Source organism: Ambystoma mexicanum, chromosome 5p (genome assembly GCF_040938575.1).
Source record: "Ambystoma mexicanum isolate Mex_15411 chromosome 5p, UKY_AmexF1_1, whole genome shotgun sequence".
Classification (NCBI taxonomy): domain Eukaryota; kingdom Metazoa; phylum Chordata; class Amphibia; order Caudata; family Ambystomatidae; genus Ambystoma; species Ambystoma mexicanum.
In genome coordinates, this window is record NC_090930.1 from 550,633,188 (window position 1) to 550,658,652 (window position 25,465).

Below are 25,465 nucleotides of genomic sequence, written 5' to 3' on the forward strand. Positions count from 1 at the left end.
GTTGGTGGATCTCTGCTGGCTCTCTTTTGCAAGCTGGGCGCCCCGGCCACCGCGTCTTCGGAGCTCACTTTGTGTTGGTGGGCTGCACTTCCCCCACCTCAACAGACGCAGGCGGGGCAGGACGCCTCACAATGCTTGTGCTGGGGCTCAGAGTCTGCGATACTCGAGGATAATTGCAAATGGGGGTGCTGCAGTACTTCACCCTGCAGGTCAATTTTTTTTTGGGGCAGTTCTTAGGGAATGGAACAAGGATGATGTAAGGATGTTTGAGCTGTTGTCGGGAGCCTCTCAGGCTGCGGCCATCTTGGCGAGCCGCGCAACAGCGCCCCCCATGGAAACCCATTCACACATGCACACATTCACCATACACTGACAGACATGCATCCCTCACCCCATACATCATACACTCTCTCATTCACACACATTACATAAAATCCATACACAACACCTCTGCCTCCCACCCCCGAACACCGAAATCATCTCCTCAGCCCAAAATTAAACACGAACCACCCATTCACACACCAGTAACCATGCACGGATCCACCATACACTCACAGGCATGCACACCCAGCCACCCATAGATCACACACACACTCATTCACACATATACACCCCCACATGTCCCCTCTTCCTCCTTAACCCCCAACACAGCTCTTCAGCCCACATTACGCACAAGCACACACACATGCACACATGCACCAATTCACCATAAGCTCACAGACACGCACAACCAGCCACCCATACACAATAAACTCACAAATTCACACCCATTACAAAATATACACATACACATCCACATGTCCCCTCTCCATCCCCCAGACCCCGAAACAGCTACACAACCAAGAATTAAACACAAGCACACACACATTCACACATGCACCAATTCACCATACACTCACAGACATGCACACCCAGCCATCCATACATAATATACACCCCCACATATCACCTCCCCAATCCCTAAAACAGCTCAGCTGAGCATTAAACACAAGCACTCACACATTCACACATGCAGCAAAAAAACATACACTCAGACAGGCACATCCAACCACCATACATCATAAACTGACATTACCTAATATACATATATAACCTCACATGTCCCCTCTCCCTCCCACGTCCTCCCCAACCACAAAACAGCTCCTCAGCCCAGCATTAAACACAAGCACACACATTCACACACCAGTCACACATGCACATATTAACCATACACTAACAGAAGTGCACACCCAGCCACCCATACATCGTACACTCACATTACGAAATATACATATACAACCCCACATGTCCCCTCTGTAGCTGCCTAAACATTCTTCTTTTCTACCGACCACCTTCTGAGATGCCAAACTTCAATAGTGAAATCACCAACATCCTTAGCAACATGAATGGCCCAAATTTCTCCATGCTACTTGTCGGTGACCTTAAGCGTTGGTACAATAATACCTCTGACAAAGAAGCCATAGATCTTAAGTCAGCTTTAAACAACCAAAAATGTTCAGTTCATAATTCTGACCCTACCACGAATAAGGGGCACACGCTAGACACGGTGGCCTCCAGAAGCCTAACAGTACAAATTAACAGCACCACCCTATGTGTGTTGTCCGATCATTATGCCTGAAAAACGGCTGCCCCACAGCTACCTTCGAAAGTAATCAAACCCACAAAGAGAATCATAAGTTGCAACTTAAAACAAATATGTGAAACCGGCCTACACGAATGTCTATTTCACGTCATCTCATCTACATCAGAACTTGACCCCCTTTCCGATCTAGTACACCAATTTTGCACCGCTTTGAACACCATGCTTGACAGAGTGGCACCTATCTGACCCAAACAAGTCAGAGACAACCTGATACACCAAAACTGGTTCACAAACAAACTAGTCTTTCTTAAAGGGTGTAAGAGAAGGGCCGAGACAAAATGGCTTAAACTTCCCTCAAAAGTGACTGAAAAAACATACAGGAAAAATTGTTTGAGGCCAAGGGTAACTTCTATAATAACCAAATCGAGAATGCCACCGACAGCTCAAAAACACTCTTTGAAATTTTTAAATTGCTGGAAAAGCCAAAACCACTTTCACCCCATAATATCCACACTGACCAAGACTGTGGCAGGGACCAGCTGGCTTTAAAAGCCAAAATTAAAACAGCAGAGCTAGGATTCAAAGCAACCTGGATAATATGCCCCTGCCATACCCTATGGAGACAGAACTTGTATGCAAAACATCACCTAAATTCAACTTCCTGCCCATCACTGTGTCGGATCTGGTAAAAATTCTATCCTCCGTACTCCAATCGCCCATCCCTGAAAATGTCATCCATCCTAAAATGATTTTGGACCATAAGGAAATGATTGCCCCCTTCCTAACTAGATTTGTGAACACTTCTTTCCATCACCATATGGTCCCAAACGCCATTAAAAGGACTACCATATCTCTGCTAATTAAAAAAAGCAGGCCTAGTCCCTAATGAGGTAGACAACCTGTTGCCCATCTCCCATTGCAACATTTTGCTCAAGATACTATACTAGACAAAACTGCCACCTTGCAACTCCCGACTTTTGTTGAAGATTCCGGTGTCTTGCACCCTTGGCAGTCAGGTTTCAGACCTAACTTTAGTACTGACCTTAGTAATTGGCCTACAGACCCACCTGTTAAGTATTTTAGACAAAGACAACACTGGCTTGTTGGGGCTGCTGGACTTATCTGAAGCGTTTGATCTTTTGGCCCAGGATCGCTTGCTCCAGACATTGAGCAGCACCAGTACACTTAGCCCTGACTCCATGACATGGGTACAATCATTTCTGTCCAACCGAATATATGCAGTCCGCTGGGGCAACGCTTCCTCCTCGCCATTTGCCCATTTTATATGGTGTCCCGCAGGGGGCATGCGTATCTCCTATCCTTTTTAATCTCTATCGTAAACCACTATGTGACCTGCTACAAAGGTCAGGGGCCTTCATTACCAACTCTGCGGATGATACTCAGCTGGTCCTGAAGCTTTGTGAGAACTATGAGCGGGGCATAGCTAGAATGAAAGACCTTTATCTCCTGATAGAAACGTGGATGTACCAAAATTGAATGTGTCTGACCAACAACAAGACATAACTGATCATTTGTGCCTCCTCTCAGGCCTGGGCTAAACTTCACCCAAGATACCAATCTTTTAAAATCCACGATTGTGACATCCCAGTTGTCAAGAAAGTTAAGACCCTTGGTTTCCACCTTGATGCCTCCCTTAACGCTGACTCACACATCAACCATGTGTTAGCCAATTGGTCATACTATCTTTGACTCCTCAGAAACATCCGCCCTGGTCTATCGGAACCAAATTATGCATCTATCGCTTGTGCAGTGATCCTCACAAGGATCGATTATTGGAGTGCCCTAATGGGAGGCGCAACAATAAAGAGCTTACAAAAATTCCAAATGGTCCAAAACCATGCAGTCTGTATTGTCAAAAAGAAATCCATAAAAGACCACATAACCGAATGTCGCCAATCATTCATCACTGTCTCAGCCAGGGTGCAGTTTAGGACAGCTACATTGGAACATATATGTCTGTATGGCTCTAGTCCCACATACCTTAAAAATGTGATACACCTTCTACTTTATCTGTGATCTGTCCAGTTAATCATACACAAACCCATGGCCTTGATAGATCGTTTCCTGCAACCACGGCTAATCTATGGAACACCTTTCCGCTTGAACTCAGACAACAGAAAGACCCTAAAATCTTTTGCGCAAAACTGAAAACATTGCTGTTCTCTTACCCCCCACCTGGCTATCTGCCCTGCCTCCTCTTCTGTCCCCCCTTTGTTTCTGGTTGTCCTGTTCACTAGATGTCTCTTGTGTCCATGTTTGGCGCCCTGATGCCTGCCACACCCTCCCCAACCTCCAAAACTGCTCCTGAGCCCAGCATTAAACACAAGGACACACACATTCACACATCAGTCGCGCATGTACCTATCCACCATACACTCACAGACATGCACACCCAGCCACCTATACATCATACACTCACATTAAATAATATACATATACACCCCCACATGTCCCCTCTCCCTCCTCCTTCCCCAACACAGCTTCTCAACCCAGAATTAAACAGAAACACACACACATTCACTTACCAGTCACACCTGTACCTATCCACCATAAACTCACAGACATGCATACCCAGCCACCCATACATCATACACACACTCGCACACATTACATAAAATACATATGCACACACACACATACATTTAAAAAAAAAAAAAATGTTCTTAACTTTTTCGGGGAATGCATCGCTCCAAGAGACTCATCCTCTGAAGGCAGATGTCAGGCCTGTGGCTCCATGCTCCACGCAAGACAGGAACAGTTCCTGTTATGCATAGAGCAGAGTAGCCAGAGGCCGCCACCATGTCTCTGGTGGGGGTATGGACTCTGACTTGAAAATACATTATTTGCTTTATGGAAAAACATAACAGAAATATTTTCTTTCTGAGGTCAGAGTGACTTAAAAAAGAAATTAACGTGAAGAGGGCTCTCATCTGAGACCTCTACTTTTGGTTTCTCTCTGCCTCTGCAACCCTTAACCATGGCTCACAGAGGCAGTGCCATGGGTTGCACAGGAGTTGGCAGGGGTCAAAGTTGCAACCCTAGCAACCCCCAAATGACGTTCCTGGGAGGGAGCAGAAGTGAGCACTTACTTTTGTACTTTGAAATAAATGTGTGTTGATGATACCACTCACCTGAGAAAGTTTCCTTCATAAAAGTGGCGACGAGCTAGACACAAGGACCCCCAGGTGTTGTGGCGACAGTCCTGTAATTCCATGCCCATTTACTCTGCTGTGCACTGCCCCCAGCGAGAGCTGCAGGCATCCGTGAAGTGTCAATTCACTTTGACTTAGAGCCCTTCATTGTTAGGTCTCCGTGGTGTCTACTGAGTGACGGGGTGGGGACACCATGTTGACAGCGGTACTACGGATCTGGGGCTTTACCCTTTGGCTGACTGAGTGGATGTCTGCTGGGTTGCCGTTGGCAAGGCAGCAGCAGTAGTGGCATGTTTTCTGGGTGGTGGAGGCTGCCTTTGTATAGAAGTAAATCTTCTGTTGCAGCATGGAACCACCAATGGGTTGAAGGAAGGCACCCGGATACAACACCAGAAAGCCAGAAAGAAAACATATTGGAAGGATAAGCAGAGAAACTAAATAGGTTGCACCTAGGATCTTGAGAATCGATCTCAACTAGCAAGGATCACAACTTAGGAAACAGCCCACTAGTTGCACAACCACCTGGGCGTGCTACAAAGATGCAGCTAATGTTGGTGAAGATTTGTTCACCTGTTAATTTGACGTACACATATGAGTGGTGTGGATCATATAAAGCGGTGTGTAGTGGCCAATGTGTGGCAGTTTTTCAATTACGAAATCCTATTCAATAGGATTGGGAAATTAATTTTCCAGTGATATGGCGTTATCATGCACAACAAGCAGAAGGCTCTTTCCCCGTCTTCAATATATATGACCTCCAATCCGCTTACAATACAAGAATCAGATGCTTCATTTAAGATCTTCAGGAAACATCCCCTGATGAATGTCCAACCATTGTGGTGCTAGGGACAGAAACATGTTGGGCGATAATTGTTATCACACAAATTGGACAGTAGGGATTTATCAATTGGCCTGTTGTGGCAGATTAAATGCTTTTAGGATTGTGCAATTGTTATTGTGTATAGGTGTCATATGTCAGGTGTTTTTGTATCGTGTTACCAATTTCTTGTGGGTGTTGTTTTTACAGAACTGTTTTAGATGTATACTAAATAAAAACATTTATATGAAGTTTTAAGCAAATTAAATTTGTAATTTTATAAATGTGCTCGTGGGTCAATTTTTTCAGGACCATGCTATAGGTTTTGAATAAGAATCAGTTACCTGTTTGCATTGTACACTGTATTTTCCTTTCTCTTCTTTTTGCATATATATTCTGTCGACCCATGGCAGTAGAGTGAGGCAACCTGTTTTTGGGTCAGGTTTTGGGGTAAATGTACCTGTATATTATTGGTAGGAAGGTACCCTATGCCATGGTTGTGTGTGCTACACATCATTACCTGACATTGATGACATCCCTACCTAATGAGTTTTTCCTGGTTGCCATATCAACCAGATAAGAAAACGATCAGAGGCAGCTTGAATACAAGGAGAGTACTGACTGTGCGCTTGCCGTGTCTGTCAGGCTGGATGAGGGAAACATTGCAGGGCAGCTCTCCCATCAGGTAATGCTAAAGGATTCTTCAATTACTAAAGATTGAGGAATTGCCTAACAGACAGAGGGCCTCATCACTAGTTGGTTGGTAACGCCGGCGCTATTAGCGCCTGCGTTATTAGCCCTACCGCCAAACCCACTGGCGCTATTAGCGCCGGATCACCGGTTTGGCGGAACGGGAATTCCCCATTCCCCACTGAGCCCATTTGGGAATGCCCCATTCCCCATTAGGCTCAATGGGGAAATTTCGCGCTCTTACCGCCAGCGGATTTCCCGCCGGCGGTAATAGCGCAAAATTGCGGCGGATTTACGCCCAGCTAAGAGCTGGGGGGAAATCAGCCGAAGCTGTGATTTGGCGGACCCTTAAATGCGGCGGTAATAGCGCTACCGCCGCATTTAAGGGTTACTGCCAAACTTGTGATGAGGCCCAGAGACTATGAGTAGCCTTCCTCTCCAATTTCTTGCAAACCCAGGGCAACCTTCTTTCAAGTGAGAGATTTTCAGAGACTTCCAGGATGAAGTCCTGGCTGTACATGGTCCCTCATACAGTATGGAGACGCATTGTGATCTTTTTATGCACAGCCTAGGATTTAAGGTGCATAGGTTCTTAAAGAGTCTACCTGACTTGGAACAAACTGGTGTTGACGTGGATGGCGAAGAGCCTGATGGAGGTGAGTCATTAAATGCATATGAGAGTATTCTCTGGAAAAATGTATTTGCATTTTGAAAAAAACAGCATCATACTGAAGAGGTATTACTTTGGTAAAAGTGAGCAGGGAAAGAAGGGAGAATTGACTGAAGACTTTATCACAGTTCTTAGGGAGCTGGCTTATAAATGTCATTTTGGTTAGTCGAACACTGAACGACTTCAAGACCAGTTCATGCTGAAACTACACAAGAGCAAAATAAGAGAAGAACTATGAACTAAGGGTTCCCAGTCTAGATGACGTTCTTGATATTGCAAAGAAGACTGAGCTCATGATGGTGTGTGTCAAAGAACTGGAAAAAAAGGATCCACAGATTACAGACATAGCATGTGCCGCCATGTATGCACATGCTGATCAAAATAAAGGGGGATAGATGAAACCGGTGGTGGCATAAAAGGGAGCATTGCTGAGAAAAGGGGCTGCCACTGAGTCTGCAGATGATAAGAAACTAAATGGGTCTGGTGCCATGAGGTGGTTCCTGTGTGGTAGCATATTCCACTTTACCAGTGATGGGACGTGCCTTGGCCTCAAGGCTGTATGTCATAAGTGTGAAAAAAGGAGCCCTTTGCCCATTGTTGTGATAACTTCTCTCATGGTAATGTCTGTGAAATTAGTATGGACCAAGAGGGTGAGAAAGGGGAAGATTTTGAAAGGGACACAGGAGAAGAAAAGTGAGCTGGTCAGTCAGCCAAGTGGGGCCACAACCCAAATGGGGTGTGAAACAACAAACAGTGGTTGTGGTGAATGGTTTGGGAGTGACTATGATGGTGGATGCTGGTTCAGATAATACTATACTTGATATTAGTGTTTGGACCAGTAGATTCAAAGGGGCAAATCCTACCCTCCTGAGTACAAGAACGAATGCATATGAGGAGGTGCACATTGAAATATTAGGAGTGTTTAAGACCAAGTTGGAGCGCAAAGGGGAATCGGCTGTGTCAGATGTTTATGTCTCAAAGACGGGTGGGATGTTATGACCAAAGTGACATGGGGATTGTAGTGGATCCCAATATTGCAGGGCAGGTGGCGGTGCTGGAAAAGCAGGAAGAGGTATGCCCAGAAGAGAAATTTAAAACTGTGTTTAGAGAGTCTGTGAGGTGCTTGAAGCGGTACCACCATCACATTTGATTGAAGCATGGTGCCAGATCTGCGATAGCGAAGGTGGAGACAGTCCCTATTTGCATGAGGGAGGAGGTTGCTGCTGACATTAAAAACATTTAGAGTGAGTGAGTGATTGTGGTTGTTGAAGCATCTACGTGGGTATCACCGGTGTTTGTGGTGCAGAAAATTAATGTCCAAGTGAGTTTGGTGGTTGATAAGTTTCCACTCCCAAACATAGGGGAAAAGGTAAGCCTGGCTGCTGGGGCCAAAGTCTTTAGCACTATAGATATAGTTCAAGGACCTCACCACATTTGTCATTCATGAGGGTACCTTTAGATTTAAGAGGATGCTCCTTTGGATTAGTGTCAACAGCTGCATTCTTTCATAGAGTGATGCACAACATTTGGGGAATGTTCATGGTGTGACTTATTTCCAGGATGATATTTTGGTTATGGGTAAATTTATTGCCGAACATGATCAAAGGCTAGGCAGATAACTTTAAATCAGAAGCAGGGCCTATCTTTCAGAAGGAAAAGGGCAAGTTCAGAGTGTCTATAAGTATCTGGGGCACAAAGTAAATGACAAAGGTTTGAAGTCTAGGGGTGAGCTTGAGAATTCAATTGTAGAGTTGGCACATCCAAAGAACAAACAGGAGGTTATTTCTTTCTTAGGGCTGGTTGAGTACTCTCTACATTTGAGAGACACTTTGCAGATATGTGCAAGAGCATTAGAGAACTTTGTAAAAAGGGAGCACATTTGTTGGGAATGCAAGAGAGAATTTGAGGATAGTAGGAGTGCGTTTGCCAGTGTGCCCGCACTAGTAAACATAAGCATTGAGACATATATCATAATGGATGCCAGTGAGACCAGTTTTGGGGCTGTCCTCATGCAGAAACAAGGAGGAGACAAGAGAATAGTTGCGTTTGCTTCACACGTCCTTAAAGGAGCAGAACCGTGATATTCGGTCATAGAGAGAGCAGCCCACAGTGTGGCATGGGCGGTGAAGTTGTTCAAAGCATTTTTGTGGGGTAGGGTATTCATAGTGCATACCAACCACATCCATGTGGTTTGTGTCTTCCTGAGTAAAGGATTGGATGGGGTATCTCTCAGGATAGTGAGGTGGGTCCCGTTGATCCAAAAAGGGGAAAAGACGGTACGCTTGAAAATGTCCTATCCAGAGCAAGGCAAACATGCCAGGCGGGGGACGTGGAGGAAGGTTATGTTGGGGAATCTGAACAAATCTTTCTTGTGTGTGGCAGTATTGTCTGCGAAAGGGAATGGGAGGAGGCTTCTATGCAAGATATGGAGCTTTGTCATGTCAAGGAGTATGTTAGGACAGGCTGGAATGGGTGGTCGCGTGAGGCTGGATTAGTAGTGTTTCATAGAGTTATAAATGAGGTGAGTATAGAAGAACATTTGCTGTGTAAAGCAGTGCAGGTAGTGCCCCCACTGGGAGTGCAACCCAAACTCATTGAGGCTGGGCATAAAAGGCATCTGGGAATTACCAAAACCGAAGGGAGGCTGAGGACTGACTATTGGTGGCCGAGTTTGGATTCAGAAGTTGAGGGTCAGGTAAGTTGCAACCTAAGATGCGAAGCCGACAAAACACTCAGATATTATACTCAACCTCTTAGACCATTGTACATACCTAGCATGCCTTGCAAATTAATTGCTATTGACATTTTGGGTCCCATTTTAGGTCTTTGTCGTCATGGATCTCTAATCTAAATGGGTGGAGGTGTAGGTTGTGTTAGAGGCTGATACACAAGCAGTAATTAATTTTCTGGAGAAGGTGTTTTTAAGAGGGAGGGGTTTCCACTGAAAATTCTAACTGACAACAGGGAACAACTTACCTCACGTTTGATGGAAGAGGTTTTGGTAGGCATTGCCGTGGCACATCACAAGACATCTCTATACCTTCCAGAGACCCATGGTGCAGTGGAACTGTTTAACTGCACACTTATACATGAGGTCAGAATGCCAGTGGAAGCAGGGCGTGCTTGGGAAGAGATTATAGAGAGAAGAGTGTGTGCGTACATGTTGGCTCTGTGTGCCACTACAGGTCTTGTGCTGTTTGAAATATTAAAGACGAGGAAGCCGCATATCGCAGTTTGTCCGCCATGGTTGAGAATAGCCTGTTTTATGGAGTGGAACGAGCTGAAATTGAGAGATCCCATGGAAAGGAAAATGGAACTGATGGAGAGAGAAGATAAGTTAAGAAGGACGTGGAGATGTGATATTGAGGAATGAGTGGGGGTGTAGATCAGAAAACGCAGGCTTGTGCCAAAGGGTCACAGTAGATTTTTGGGACTGGACCAGATCAGGAAAGTATTGGATGATGCTGTTGTGTTAGAAGATGAAAGAGCCTGGAACAAGGGCAGGACTGCCAAGAGCATGAGAGAGTGATGGATTAACATAGTGAAGTGCTATTCTTTTAGTTTTAGGATAAGTAGTTTAAAGAGGGAGATGTATTATGTTGGGCTCTACATATTTACAAATAAATTACCCTTGGCACAATTGCGATGGCTTATTAATTATCATGATAAAAAAGATTGTTGAAGTTTGCACCACTGAAGTTTAAAAATACGTTAATGTGTCAAGCACAACATTTTGAATGACATAATGGAGATACAGCCAACACATGTTTCGACCCTGATTAGGCCTTTTTCAAGGATGTACAATGCAAGAAGGCAGAACATGATAAGGAAAACATATCATATTCAAAGGTCAACACTAAAAGGTGATTCCCAGATAGCTCACGAAGAAACAATAGTGACATGGACAAATTATTATCACATGATTCATACATTGATCATAATTATTATCACAACAACAGAGTAGTTGTAGAGGAAACAGTAGATGAATTAGTTGTACACATGTAAACCAATATATGACATGAGCAGGAGGGAGGAAACAATAAGATAGAGAGTATACACCGCTCCCCTGATTAATAGATGTTAAACCAAATCTTGGGATGACCTTAAATCAGTGAAGTAATATTCTTGAGGTGCAGGGGAGAAAATGCGATCCGGGCACATGGATTGTAAAATATGCAAATATACAATAAAGTTCCCACAGTTGGAGAATTCCCATCCCCTGCACACTTTCACTGGCTAACAAAAGCCGAGAGTTAAATGTAACGATTAGGTGAGTGGTCTTGATTAACATAGGTATGTGTAGGTAGAATTTTCAATTTTCAAGGTAATGAGACAGGTTTTTATGCACAATAATATATAAGTCATATAAAGCAACACATCTTCAGACTCAGTCTTGTGATGTCCATAATTTTTCTTTTTAATAGAGTGCCCAACGTGTTTTGAGCAGATGCTCTCTTCACTAGGGGGTTATACAAACTTCATATGTCTGATACAAACTTCATATGTCTGTGATATTACAGATATCAGAATTCAGTAAGTAACAGTCTGCATGCATTATTTACTGTTATTGCTATTGTTGTTGGGGGTGGTTGCTAAGCAACCATGCTCCTGTACGGCGTGATGACGTCACTATGGGACATCCAGAGGAGGTGAGAGTAGACACTCTTTGTAATTAATTGACACTTGTAAGTTCTAATTTACGCCGTAAGTGACATCAATCACTTGCCTTGCAGACATTCCCTAGATATATGGAAACTATTAGAACAGTCACCAGCTTGATTTATGATGCCAACAGAAGATGGAGGTGATTAATCTAACTTGATTGGATTAAATGTTCATTATATGTTTACACATGCATTTGTAAATAATATATGCAGACACTTACTGAATTCTGTTATCTGTTATATCACAGGCACATGAAGATTGTATAACCCCTCATGTGTGGTGTTGTAGGGAACTAGTGAAAGCCCTGTGAGCACCTTCTGCAACGCAGCAAACATCTAGCGGGGAGTGCTGTGGAGTCCTGCCCAACGTTCAGCTGGTAGCGGGGTCGGAAGCTCCGAAGCAGAGGGGCTGTACTCCCCATTACAGCAGAGACAGATTGGGCACATAAACATTAATCGTGCATGCCAAAGGGAACCCCTTTGGTATTAGACTACTGTGATGCCAGCTAATATACGTTCTGCGATCTGTGAGGTGGGTGCTGGTGTAGTGCAGGATGGCAGAATTCCTCAGGGCCATCTGCTTCCGGGAGGCCACTGTCAGCAAGGTGGCAAAGGTAAGGCAGGATATATTGGAGGTGGGGCGAAGAGCATGAATGTTTAGGTCAGGGACAAAGAGTTGTGTGGGAAGGTGTCAGGAGAGTTATGGAGTGGAGTGGTGCAATTTCTGCTGTCTATAAAGCAAAGTTTGGTCGGTTGGGCACACAGTAAGTGCCATGTTTGTTAGAATCTGTAATTGTCTGATAGAAGAACAGTGTAAGTACTCCACCCTCCAGGGGTGCAATGAAACCTTCATGGAGGTGTTGGGATAGTTATGGAGTGGAGTGGTGCAATTTCTGCTGTCTATAATGGGAAGTTTGGTTGGTTGAGCACACAGTAAGTGCCATGTTTGTTAGAAGCTGTAATTGTCCAATGTAGCTCAGGAAGCCCCCTACGCAGTGCACAGAGCCTGAACTAGCAACAGTTGTTTTTAAGGGACATTCATTTTATTTTGCATTTGAACATCATAATACCGTTTTCCTTTTCAATGAAACCTGCATATGATCGTGGAATTGCGTTAGGGAAATGATTATCCCTCTGCCTGCATGCTGGAGAAGGCTCTGCTCTCCAGCAGCAATAAGCACAAGCTCCCAGTAGGGGGCTTTTGCTAGATTGCTGCCGCAAGAGCACAGTTTTAACTGTCACAACTGAAACTGATTCAGCTTACAAAATGGCTGGGCCCAAGTGCTTGAAAATGAAGCCTTTAAAGGTCTTATAAAACAATATTTTCCATAGGAACTTTTCTTTAAACCATGCCAATATATCTTTATTATTATGGCCAACATTTTTGAAGAACAACATTTTTGAGTGAACTACCCCTTTAAGGCTTCACCGCACTGCAAAAATAGTAGGTCAGGATACAAAATAAAAGCAAAAGGTTTGGGGGTCCATAGAAATGGAAGGAAAGGCGCTCTAAAGACAAATCTTTCCTAAGATGGTTGGTTTGCCTTTTTCAGACACCTACGTGTATTATTTATTTGAAGCTAGCGTAATCAGAATGGTGGAGTATTTTTTGGCTACATTTAGTGAACCGTTAATGTGTGTTGCTGTATGTGCAGCACTTAGCTTTTGGGAGCACAGTGAATTTTGTAGTTGGGGCAGTTTTATTAGAAATTCTTTTCAGCAGTGTAACAGTAGTAATTGTGCTGGTTTCCTAAACTAAAGAGGTTTATTAACTGCACTTATAAAAATGTTTTTAATTTTATGAGCTTTAGCAAAAGATGTCAACAGTGCTTAGCTTTGAAAGAAGAGGACCGATATTGCAATAAAGCTGTCTGGTTAAGTTAAAATGTTGCTTTTAAGTTTTGGATTTATTTGGTTTATAGTGTACCAACATTTACCACCTTTCTGTGTATGCACTTCTCCCACCCACCTCCAACCCTGAAGTGGGGCCTCAATAAGATAGGAAAAGTTAGGACAACATCTGTTTGGCAGTTTTGGGTTCACTATTTTTCTAATTCTTTCTATATCGATTCTGGGGGTCTATGTAAACTCATTTCACTCATGGACATGCACCCAAATTATAGGGGTCTCAGGAACACGTTACCACTGGTTGAAGATCAGGTCCTTACAGGCATAACAATGCTGATATACAGCATTCTGTGTGTATCTAGAGAAGTGTGAAATAAGACATCAGCTTTGTAGCTTGGAAAGGCTCCCAAATGCAGTTGGGTGCTTTGAAAGGCATGCTAAAGCAAGTTTATTTCCTTAGAGTTGCAGCAGATAAGGACTTTGATTGTACCTTTTCTACATAACGGTTGCCACTCACTAAAAGACCATTATTTATTTTGTAAGTTTGTCCCTCCACTCTCAGACACCCTCTCAGTCCGGTTTGTTGGAGCTCGAATCTCTGTGAACCCTCTCCACCATCCCCGTTTCCAATGCTATTGTATAAACTCAACTATCAAACAATGCTACAGTTAATCTCCTCCTGCCCCCTTATTGACAGCAGTGATTGTTCATTGGCAGCTGCCAAAAGCTGCTCTGCAGGTTTGAGTCCAGGTGAGCATGGTTTACATTGTGTAGCTATGTAGATTCCGAGATTTGTTGGCGAGGAGACACACAAGTGTACCCTGCCTCCCACCCGAGATACCGACTTTGAGCAAGACTGGTATGAGAGACTAACAATGTTTAACAATGTTTAACTGCACAAGCAAAGGTGACACGTTCTAAGGAAGGAGAACACTGTTCACCTGTCCTGAGAGGGAAGAGTTGAAACTAAAAATGTGCTTTTACTTTATTGCTGAGGAATTGAACATAACGGTTTTTCAGCAAGCAATTGACCAATGCAATGCTCATATATCCAGATTTGGTTTCCCATCTCGATTGGGGCATCTTTTGTAGTTGAAAGGAGCATTGTTTCCCTTACTTCCAAGTATTACATACATTGAAGTAGTATTGATGGGCAGAGGCCCTGGGAACTGAAGAGGAAAATGAGGTTGTTATGAGGGGGGCTCTTGCTGCAGTGTTACTCACACTGACAAATCTCACCTGAGTACATTCTGCTAATGGACTCTACTAAGAACTCTGGTAGTGCCGCAGCACCACTAGCACTTGTGGGTCCAGCGCCACTGCAGATGTACTGTCCTCCTCTCTATCCCCTCCTTTCTATATTGCCACAGGTCTTCCTCTTTCAAAAGTCTCTTTTTCTTCTCCCTCTCCTCTTTCAAAACTTGTATGTCTTCAGAGCTTCATTTTTCCACCTCCAGGTATATTTTCTTCACCACCTCTCCTCCGAAAATCCCTCCTCCCCAGGTACCAGCGCCTTGTTACGCACCAACGCCTTGTGGTTCTTTAGTCGATGGCTTGGGGTAGTCCACCCTATGCTGTCACACAGTGGCTACACGCACAAGGAGAACCTTCTCAGTATAATTGGTCTTTGGAGAATGTGTGTAGACCTTGTAAGGTGCTAGTCTCCAGGTTCTGCCTCAGTTTGGGTCACACCTCTGCCCACTGTGGTTCTTCAGTGGGAGTGGACCAAAGGCTGTGCAGAGGATGCAGAGTGTGGGGTGAAAATACAGCCCCAGAGTGATAGAGATTGAGAGGCCATGCAAGACCCCATTACACAAATGAAGCTCTGTGATGTTGATACCTATTGAAATATGCAGGCCAGTCCAAAATGCTTCTTTTCCAACATGAGGCCCAGTGAGTGAACGAAAATGGGCCTCCCTCAACCTTGTCAACATGGAAAGGCACTCAGCTGAAGGTGCGTATGCCTCAGAACTGTAATATTGCTAAATGTGTCCAATGGATTCCAAAAAGACATGTGGTGCCGCAGATGCTGACTTCTTGTAAACCAGTAAAAGGCCCATTTTGACAGATACAAATCTTTAGCAGTACACATGGGAAAAGATACATTGAAAAACTTTGCATTTGAAAAATAATAAGGTGGAATTGTGCCTTGCATTTAAAAAGTGAAGTCAAGTGACATATTTCATTTGAAACAGAGAAAGACATTTACTTTCCACAAATAAACTGACATTTAAATGGAAAGGCCGACTTGTAGAAATGAACACTAGTTTCTGTGTTAACTGTGGCCGATGTGTGAATAATACTGAAAGTGAGACTCATATCTTTTTAATTATGGTCTTAAGGAAATATTTAATTCCTGGACAACAGGCCTAGGTGAAATACAAAATGATATATGTTAAAACACATCTTTTTGATTTAAAACACTTTCTTTCTCAGAATTATGCATGTAACTGGCTGCTGCTGCTTCCCCCACTGAATCGCTGTGTATCTGGAACTGTGACGTCCAGACCTTTGGCTGAAGCCCACTAGGAAAACAGGCCTGGTTTTCAGTTTAAAATGCAAAGCAATATAAAGAATTAGATCAGAATTGTGGAGGTTGCAGAAAAGTCAGCCAACAGAAATTACATTTCAGGGCTGACTTGACCCCAATAAATGGCATTTCAGACCCTTAATGGATCGTCAAACACTGTGTAGAAATAGACATCTACTGATAAACAGATGTCCAGGTCACATGTGAATGCAGAGAAATGAAACTCATGAGGGGCTTTGTTGGGAATATGAAACTACAATATGCACGGTATGCATTGTTATTGATTAACATTGTGCCCCTTTCTTGAATGAAAAGAGAATTGTGCATCCCATTGCGCACATCAAGGACTCATACTAAAGGCAATAAAACACCTGTTAGTTCCCTTTGAATATTAACCATGTGTTATGTATAGAATTATAGTTAGGAAGAAAACCATGATCCTGACCTTTTCATAATTCAGAGGAATTCGAAAGTTGGTGAGGTGATAGAATGTGAAATTAATGTTTGAATTGTGAAGTGGCATATTTTTTACTATTTCGGTTTAGGAGCAAATTGGGGAAAATGACAGCTTCTCCCAGTAGGGTGGTGCTGAATTAAAATTAGTATTTCCCATTTCGCCATAAAATGTAGAATTTAAAAATATATATGTTCATGCAGTTATCTGAAAAATGAAGGTAGTTGGCATGTAGTGTGATTGTGTGTAAAAAACAAAATGCAAAAACATGTCATTTTGAAATGATGCATCTTCCTCCTCCCATATTATCCATAATACAGACCTTTAATCTCCTTGCCCTATCAGCTGGCAGTGGGCATGGGAGAAAGAGAGATGTCCAATTTGTAGCGTGTGAATATTCATAATATGTAAGTGTCATCAGTGCTATATAATATCAGTTTTCAATGTAAAGGGACAGAAGGAAAAAAGGGGAAGAGCAGACTGTCAACAACAGAGAGCTGGCAAAAGGAAGGCTGAAATCCAGGAGAGCAGATAGACGGGAGACCCTGGGACACTTGCTGGAGACGTCTGCCTGGAAGCTGGGAGTCCTATCTGACAGAGAGGCCTAAAATCTGACTGGAGGGACTTTGCTGTGAATAGAGACCAGAGGTGTGAGCTGCCTACCTATTCTTGAAAGAGGGTCTAAAATCTGGCTGTCATCCTGAGCAAACAACAGAGATCTCCCATGTCAGTAGATATATCCCAAAGCTATCAATTGTGTGGGGAGCTACTTGCCTTAATCCACTTTCATTAGTGTGTGGGGGGGGGGGCAAACTGTCCAGACCCTAACCATATTTGACTAAAAATATCTCTTAATTAATTCCCTTAGAGAAAAACACCATATCCGTTTTAACCGGATGTTTGATGGGGAAGCTGTCCATTTTAACTCATTCGTTTTCATTAATGGGTGCTCTTCCATTAGTGGGAAGTGTGGGTAAAAGCATTATAGCCTTAGCTTATTTAACTAAAAATATAATGTAATTTATTCCCATGGGGTCAGCTACCACGGGGTGATGTTTTTGTCAAAATTCAAAATTGTCAAAGATTATCCCAGTTCACAGTAAATGACTCTAGTCTTTAATGTAATTGGGTAACCCTTCTGCTCGTTTGAATCTGCTAGTGTCCCCAAAACGAAGATCCAAACACCCTGCATTTCCTGTAAAAACAAATTGCCCCAAACAAATGTTTCATTCATTCAAAATTCCCCCAACCCTGCATATTATTTGAATGTGTGTTCCCCAAACAATTTTCCAATTGCGTTAATTTAAAAAATCATGCCTTTCAAATAAAAGCCAAAAAGACATTCCCATTATATTCTCACTCCCTGTACCTTGCCTTCAAACTAAGGGGTCATGCATACTGATGCCTGGAGGTGGGGGTTGCTGGGAGAGAAGAGCATTGTGATAACCCAAGCCATCGCTGTGTATTTAAATTTCCTATCTGTTAATGTGCAAAGAAATCCTATGTGTGTTTTAATTTCAAATCTTCAAATTAAACCTGTGTTTGTTGTTGTGACTGAAAGTCTATTAAGAAATACATGTCAGTCAATTGTTGCCAGTAATTTCCATTTGTGATTATTGTGCTGTACCACAGAGTTGGTGGCTGTCCTTGGTATCGATTCATTCTCCATTGTAGTAACATTTAAATATATATATAATTACTATACACCGGCCTAGTTCCTAGCTTATTGGTAGTACAAAGGGTATCTGCTGAATAGTACTATATAGGTCGGAGGCCTCACCAAAGTTGAATCTGCTAAGCGCTTTGTTGGGTGATATCTTGCTTGGGTGGGAAAAGGAACTCCCTGGGTGTTGAGAGTGACCGTCCAATAAACCGTGACAACATTGGGGGCTCGTAGCTGGGATTTTCGGTGGAGAATTTTCACTTGTGACATTGGCAGTAGCAGCAGACTATTTGTGTGGGAGTAATTGCATTGCAGTGGATATAAAGTTGTGTTTGCATTGTTAAAGTGTCACTCAGACTTGTACCCTGGGTTCCAGGGAGGTGTATAGATTTAACAGTTTTGATTTTAAGTTGTCAGTGGGAGTGGAAGCTAAGCAGTAACAGGGTTGAAATTTTGACCCTGCATAGAGAGTATATAAGGTTGTAGAACACATTTCAGAATGAGCACCATAGAAATCAATATTGCCAGGAAGCACCTCCTATCCAAAATATTTATCAAAGGTGAATGGGTGGAGGAAGAATATGAAATGTGGCAAGCCAGAATGATGCAGGGGGTTACCAATGCAATTGTTGACATGTGGCAGGATAATGGTCTGTTGCATCAAGCTCTAACAGACTTTTATATGACACAAACTACTAAAGATGAGCAGCCTAATATGGCTCAGCTCACAGCATATATGTACTAACCATTATCAGAACAGCATCAGAATAGTGTGGCCTCTGTGCAGAACCAGGCTGAGCTTTTGAATGAAGCCCAGTAAGCGCTTAAACAATTAGAAACTAAAATGCAACAGAGCCACATGTTAGAGTCAAAACAAGAAAGTCTCATTGAGCAGCTCAAAAATGAGTAAAAAACACAGCAACGAGAAAAGGCAGAACCTGAAATTCAGTTTTCTGCATTGCAAGAGGAGCATAAAGATTGTGTGGAAAATCTGGGTGTATTTCAATACAAATTAAATGATCCGGTTACTAATCATCGAGTCATATTGGAGGACATTATCACATTCCAATCGCAAATAAAACAATTGAAAATCAAAAATAGACAATTAATTATTTAAAGTGATTGTCTCGCAAGGTGAGTTGGTCAGATGAACCAAGATCTGACCACCTTGAAACAACAGAGAAAGCAGTTGAGGGAAGAAAAGGACACACTAAACCAAGAGAATAGTGCCCTGTTTCAGGAAGTGCGTCAGTTAAGGACATATTCAGAGAAAAATTAGTCAGATTCTCAGGAACTGACTGACAAGAAAATGCACAATTAATGGAATGTATGAGCCAAGCAGAGACTGACCTATTGCAGGCAGCCGAGTGCAGAACAGCAGAGAAGAGATTAGTCGCTTGAAAATAAAAAGAAATTCGGAACATGTGTGCACTTTGCAAGCCTTGCAAAAAATGAAAATGAGTCCAATTGTTAAGAAATCAAGGGACTAAAAGATAGATTAATGGCCCAAAGTAAAGTGCTAGAAGCCACTCAAGCACTTGTGTCAGAATTAAGGACCGAGAAAAACAGGTGTGAGGGGTTGGCAAATGAAATAGCCAAATACTTGATAAGTGGTACCCCACTGCTAAGTGACCCCACTGCTAAGTGACCCCACTGCTGATATTAGATTCTAGGTCAAAGGATCGACAGTAAAAGGGTTGACAGGTCAAAGGATCGACACCAAAGGGTCGACAGATCAAAGGATCATTTTTTTTAAAATTCTTTTTCACATTTTTCTTTTGGGGGGGTTTTGGGGGGGTTCCCCCAACCCACCTTTTTTTGCTAAAAACCACTTCCCCCCCCCAAAAAAAAGTGAAAAAAAAAACATTCGATCCTTTGACCTGTCGACCCTTTGGTGTCGATACTTTGACCAGTCGACCCTTTATTTTCGATCCTTTGACTAGACACCCTGATATTATTTATCAGCCCTGCCTAATTGAACCCACTGCTGATATTATGCATGAGCTCTACCTAAGTGAACCCACTACTGATATTATGCATGAGCCTTACCTAAGTGAACCCACTGCTGATATTATGTATGAGCCCTGCCTTATTGAACCCACTGCGGATATTACGTATGAGCCCTGTGAAGTGGGAAAATGGAACAAAAGGCTCCCACCAATCCCCTCTCACCCCTGGCCTAGAGGATCACGCCCCAGACACCCGCCACGAGAGGAGTTTGCCCATCTACCAGACGACCAAATACCCTGGTACAGGAACATACGGATGTGCCCACTCGTGTGCCCACCCGCCTGCCCACCAGCCTGCCCTTCACATGCCGACACCTGCGGCATGGATGGACTCGACTGAACCATCCAGCACTAAATCAACACATCGTTAGAGATGCCATGACGACCTAGCCAACGGTCAGCACACCCGTGCAAACATGCACACTGGACACTCCCACACCTATCCACACGAAGAACATTCTCAGTGCTATGACGTAGGTGACGGACAAACCCACGGACGTGCATCTTTATTATTTTTCACATAGGCTTTTCAAAATGCAGAAACGCACGACGCATAATGAACTCATCTAAAAAGCTTGCTCACGCTTCTCCTAAACCCATGCGCCATAATGAGAAATATAACGAAGACACAATACTGGGGATGAAGCAATATGATACCATAGCCTAAAGCGCCTGTGTATCAAATGGCTCCACCTATGCACCAGACCCAAGTAGGCCGCAAGCAAAAGCTTCCATGAACATTGAATGAGCAAGAGTTCGGTTGCTGACCCTGCAGAATGAGCCCGGCGAAAGCAGACAGCCGAGGGCACAATGTTGCAAACTCGCATGCCGCAAGCCGACGCCAAGGTCACACCTGCAAATTAAGCCAGGCACACAGTGGAAAATGCAATATTAATTGTGCAGAATTCTGCCTCAACCACGGTCCCACCTCACGTGACCAAGCCGAACCTGACAGGGTGCCAAGCCCAGGAGGAGGGAGGCGCCTGGATCCCCCGTTTGAAGACACAGGCAGATACAATTAAGCGACTCAATGGACATCTGCGGCGGTGGGAGCAGTCGGCCTTCCAATCCTCACATTGTCTGCACATACCCATAGTGAAACATTGTTGCAAATGACAGGTACACCGCGAGCTGGGAACAGCGATGGTCCCAGACTGGGGGGCTCGCGGGTGGACCAATCAGAACATGGGGCTCTTATCACTGACGCCATTAACATTGACCAATCCTCAGGGGTCTTTATGTAACAATTTTTATGTATCAAATTGAAGGGACAACCCAAGTATACCACCTGACTGACCCTCAACCACTAACAACGTTCTCTATACGTATGCTATACTAACCCTACCACTCGGGGAACCAATCCAGAGTGGCGATAGGTTTTTTGCTAACTTTCCCAGGTGACGCAAGTAGCGCGTCATACTAAGGTAAAAAGGGCCTGCGAGCCCCACGATGAGGAGAGAGTGTCAGGACGGACGCGTACGATCCTTGACCCATCCCTGCCGTTTTGTTTAATAAACAGCAGAACCACCTTGCTTCTTGCGTGTGTCTCATACTCTATCTTTTTTGTGATATACGGGAGGAGTTGGTGCCTCCCTGCCCGGAGGTCCGCGGACGGCCCAGCCGACCCCGGGAGAATTTCCCCCCGACAAGTTGGAGGCACTGCTGAGATCTGTTTAAGATCTGCTTTTATTTTATTTTTCCGAGTGCTCCCGTTGCGAGGAGGCCGGGCGGCGAGGCCCCCTCTGCCGCTGCCCCCTTTTGAGGACTACAGGACCATCGCGGAACTGCGAGACGACCGGACAGCGCAATCCGGATATTGGCCTTCGGGAGCCGGTTGAGAAGTATCCCGCCCGCGGTTGGCGAGTGTCCAGACGTAGTCCAGACGATGGGAGGCAGCGAGCCGCTTGGAGGGGTGCACGCAGTCGAGCGGCCCCGCATCAAGAGAACTTGGTGAGTATGCCACGCCCAACAAGCAATGTGAAATTGTGAGGGAGGGGGGAGGAACTGAATACGGGAGGTGGGAGGTGTTGCACAGGTGCACGGCGAAGGTTTGATAATTTAGTGTTGGCCATGAAATGAATGGTAGCCGGACAAGTGCGAGAGCAGTCCGCTACGTTACGGGAGAGAAGGGGGTGGAGCACGAAAACATCACGTGTGGCCGCTCGTAGACACTGATTGGCCTAGGTCGCGACCACGTGTAAGGGTGTGTGTGTGCGCGGTTTCCTACGATTTGGCAATTATTGATCAATGAGTAGATGAGGATCCCTATTGATCGAGCAGGAAACTCGATAGGTAGATGACGTTTCCCTGTAGGCGGTAGCTAGCTGGTTGTCCAATACGGAAGATAATTGGCTGGTTAAGCCCTCCTGTCGAGGGGCGTATCACACGCGAGGCGACGCAGTGTGCGCAGTCCAATTATATTGTTGATTACGTTGTTCCAGGAGTGACAGGAAGACAGCTGTGGGGCTAACGGGGGTAGATTGCAAGTGTATTTTGAACTTAAAGAATATATGAAGAACTTACCAGTAGTTTGAAGAGATCGGTGACGTCACCAGTAGGGCTTTCATAGGATATCTCGAGCACAAGGCATCTTTATTTTTGAGAGTGGTGGGGAGGAGAGCTGTGGTAAGGGAGTGAAAACAGAGGTAAACGGTAATGAGTTGATCGGGGGGAAGGCGAAAAGGGGGACGTGGCTGCGCACGGAGAACGCCGGCCACGGCAAGTGTAGAAGAGGGAGGAGGAGCATGTGAAAGTAGGACGGCTGTATAAGAACGTCACAAGGGGCACGCAGCAGCAGGGGGCTACGTGCGCCTCGGCCGCAGGGGGCCGTAAGGGTGTTGTGTAAAGGAAGAAAAGAAAGACAAGAATATACAAATGTAAATACTATATTTTACTAATTTTCCTTAGCGGACTATCGCAAGTCCCCAAACTTACGGGGCCAGGTAAAGATATAAGGCTGTATATTGTAAACTGTTAGTAAGATAACCGCTACCAAATAGGGGAAGGACAACAAGTGGGGCGCTACTATGTCATACGGGGCAGGATCGGGAGGGTGGGGGAACACCCTCACTACCCCGCTACAACACATATGTAAAACACTGTCACCCCATAGGGAGAAACTGATCAAGTATAGCATAGAATGGACACAGGGGACGGACAACAAAATGACGACACCATGGCCGCCTAATGGTAGCTTCGTTCCATATACCCAACATTCACTATTAAACCATCTGCATAACACAAACAAGGGGAAGAAGTTGACACACCACGTGGAGGTGTTTAACTTATGGAGGATGTTCCAAGGGTCCCGACCAGGACCAAACGGAATGTTCATTGTGGGGGAAACAACGGAAGAAAAGGAGATTAAGGAGGAAGGAGAGAATGGGGAAAAAGAGAGTGAAGGCACACAGAACACGGGGAACGGACAAGAGGGATGAGAAAAGAATAACAACTCCAAAGAAAATGAAATAAAAAAGGAACAGAGCGACGATATACCCCTGGCAAAGGTAGTGAAAACAGAGGGAGGGGGGTTGTATCCTTTAAGAGAACTAGGAGAAATAGCAAGAGAACAATTAAGGGCGGCTGAGGGGTACTCGAACCCGGCATACAGCCCGCCACCATATACAGCTACAGGTGGCCACACGGGAGGGGAGCAGACTAGTACGACGGGATCAGCTCATAGGAAGATGCCAGCAGCGGAGGGGAGGACTGGAGAAGAGCAGACTGCGGACGTAGGAAATGATGAGTGGGTAGCTGCGCAGGTACTATTAAAATTACGAGGTTCATTAACAGGAGAAGAGAAGGAGGTAGTAAGGAAAATGGACGAGGATAATACCAGGGAGAGTGAAATGAAAGGGGAAGAGGGGAAAAGAAAGGGGGAAGAGCTGTTACGACAAAAGGAAGAGATTTTGGAGGAACGATTAGCAGAATTAAGGGATGAGCAGAATGCACTGATCAAGCAGCTCGAGAGGGAGGAAAGAGAGAGAGCCCGGGAAAGGAAAGAAGGTAAGAATGAGTTGGAAAAAATGAGGGAACGAACTGAGGAGCAAAAGAGAGAAGCCGAAAGGGTAAAGGCAGTAGCAGAAAGGGTATCAAGAGCAGCACTGCGTGACAGGAAAAGAGAGGAAGAAGAGAAAGAAAAAGAAATGGCAATATGGAAGAAGAGATTACTATCAGAAACGACAAGGAAATACAAAGAAGGGAGAATGATAGAGAGTATATTAGAAAGGGAGAGGGAGAGATGGGAAAGGAAGAAAGAAGATGAAAGGATATTGGAAAAGATGAGTAGTGAAGTAATGGAGGAATTAAAAAAGAAAAGAGAGGAAATTGGTAGAGAAATAGCGGAGAGAAATGAAGGGGAAAGAGAAGATAGGAGAGGGGACAGTGAAGTAAGGAGGTATGTATATAGAGGCACAGAAGTAGCAACAACATCAGCACAAAGGGGAGCGATTGGTAAAGAAGAAAAGGGAGGAACGGACCTAATAGACTTAAAAACAGTAACGATTAGGGGGAAAAAGACAGATTGGGGGTTGCCATTTACGAATGACTTTTGTAGTGAGGACGAAGAAGGAATGGAGAAGGAAGGAAGAAATAGTGAAAGGGAAAGCATAGATAAATTATACACCACCCGGACAAATAGAGACTCACCATGGATCTGCAGGAGAAAGGAAGAACTGGAGAGAAGTGAGGAGGAAGAGCAAGGAATAGCGGAAAGGCAGACACGTGAAGCCACACCGTCACCATCCCGTCCTACATGCTCCACCACCTCACGCTCATTACGTGCAACATGCCAATCTAAACTCGCGCCCTTCCCAAACGAACTGACACCCTATGCAGGTAGGCTTAGAGACCTCCCTGGACGCAGGCAGGGAGAACGAATACACACGCCCACATTAAATAAAGGAAATGATGAAAGAAGGGGAAGAGATGGAGGAGAAAGAGTTACGAGAAGGAGAAATATGGACGAAATTGACGATGTAGGAGAGACGGAAGAAGAGGAGGGGTGCGCGGACTCGATTTTGTGGAACCCAGGGGGTCAAACGGGACACAACTTAATGCCACTTCTGGAGAGGGGAGGGGTTAGACCACAATACGTCCCTTGGAAGCATGCAGACAAAGAAAATATAAAGTGCAGACTCCCATCATTAAGTGGAGGTGCGGGTAAATGGATATATGAAATGGAAAAACACACCGCAGGACAGAAATTGGCAGCGGGAGATGCAAAGGGCCTTCTAATATCAATATTAGGGGATGCAGCGGATGACATCTGGAAGAGAGCGGGCTTCCCCGGGGTCACAATAACAAACACATCACACGATGGGGCACCATTCGCAAACTGCAGACATGCATTATGGCAGGCACTGAG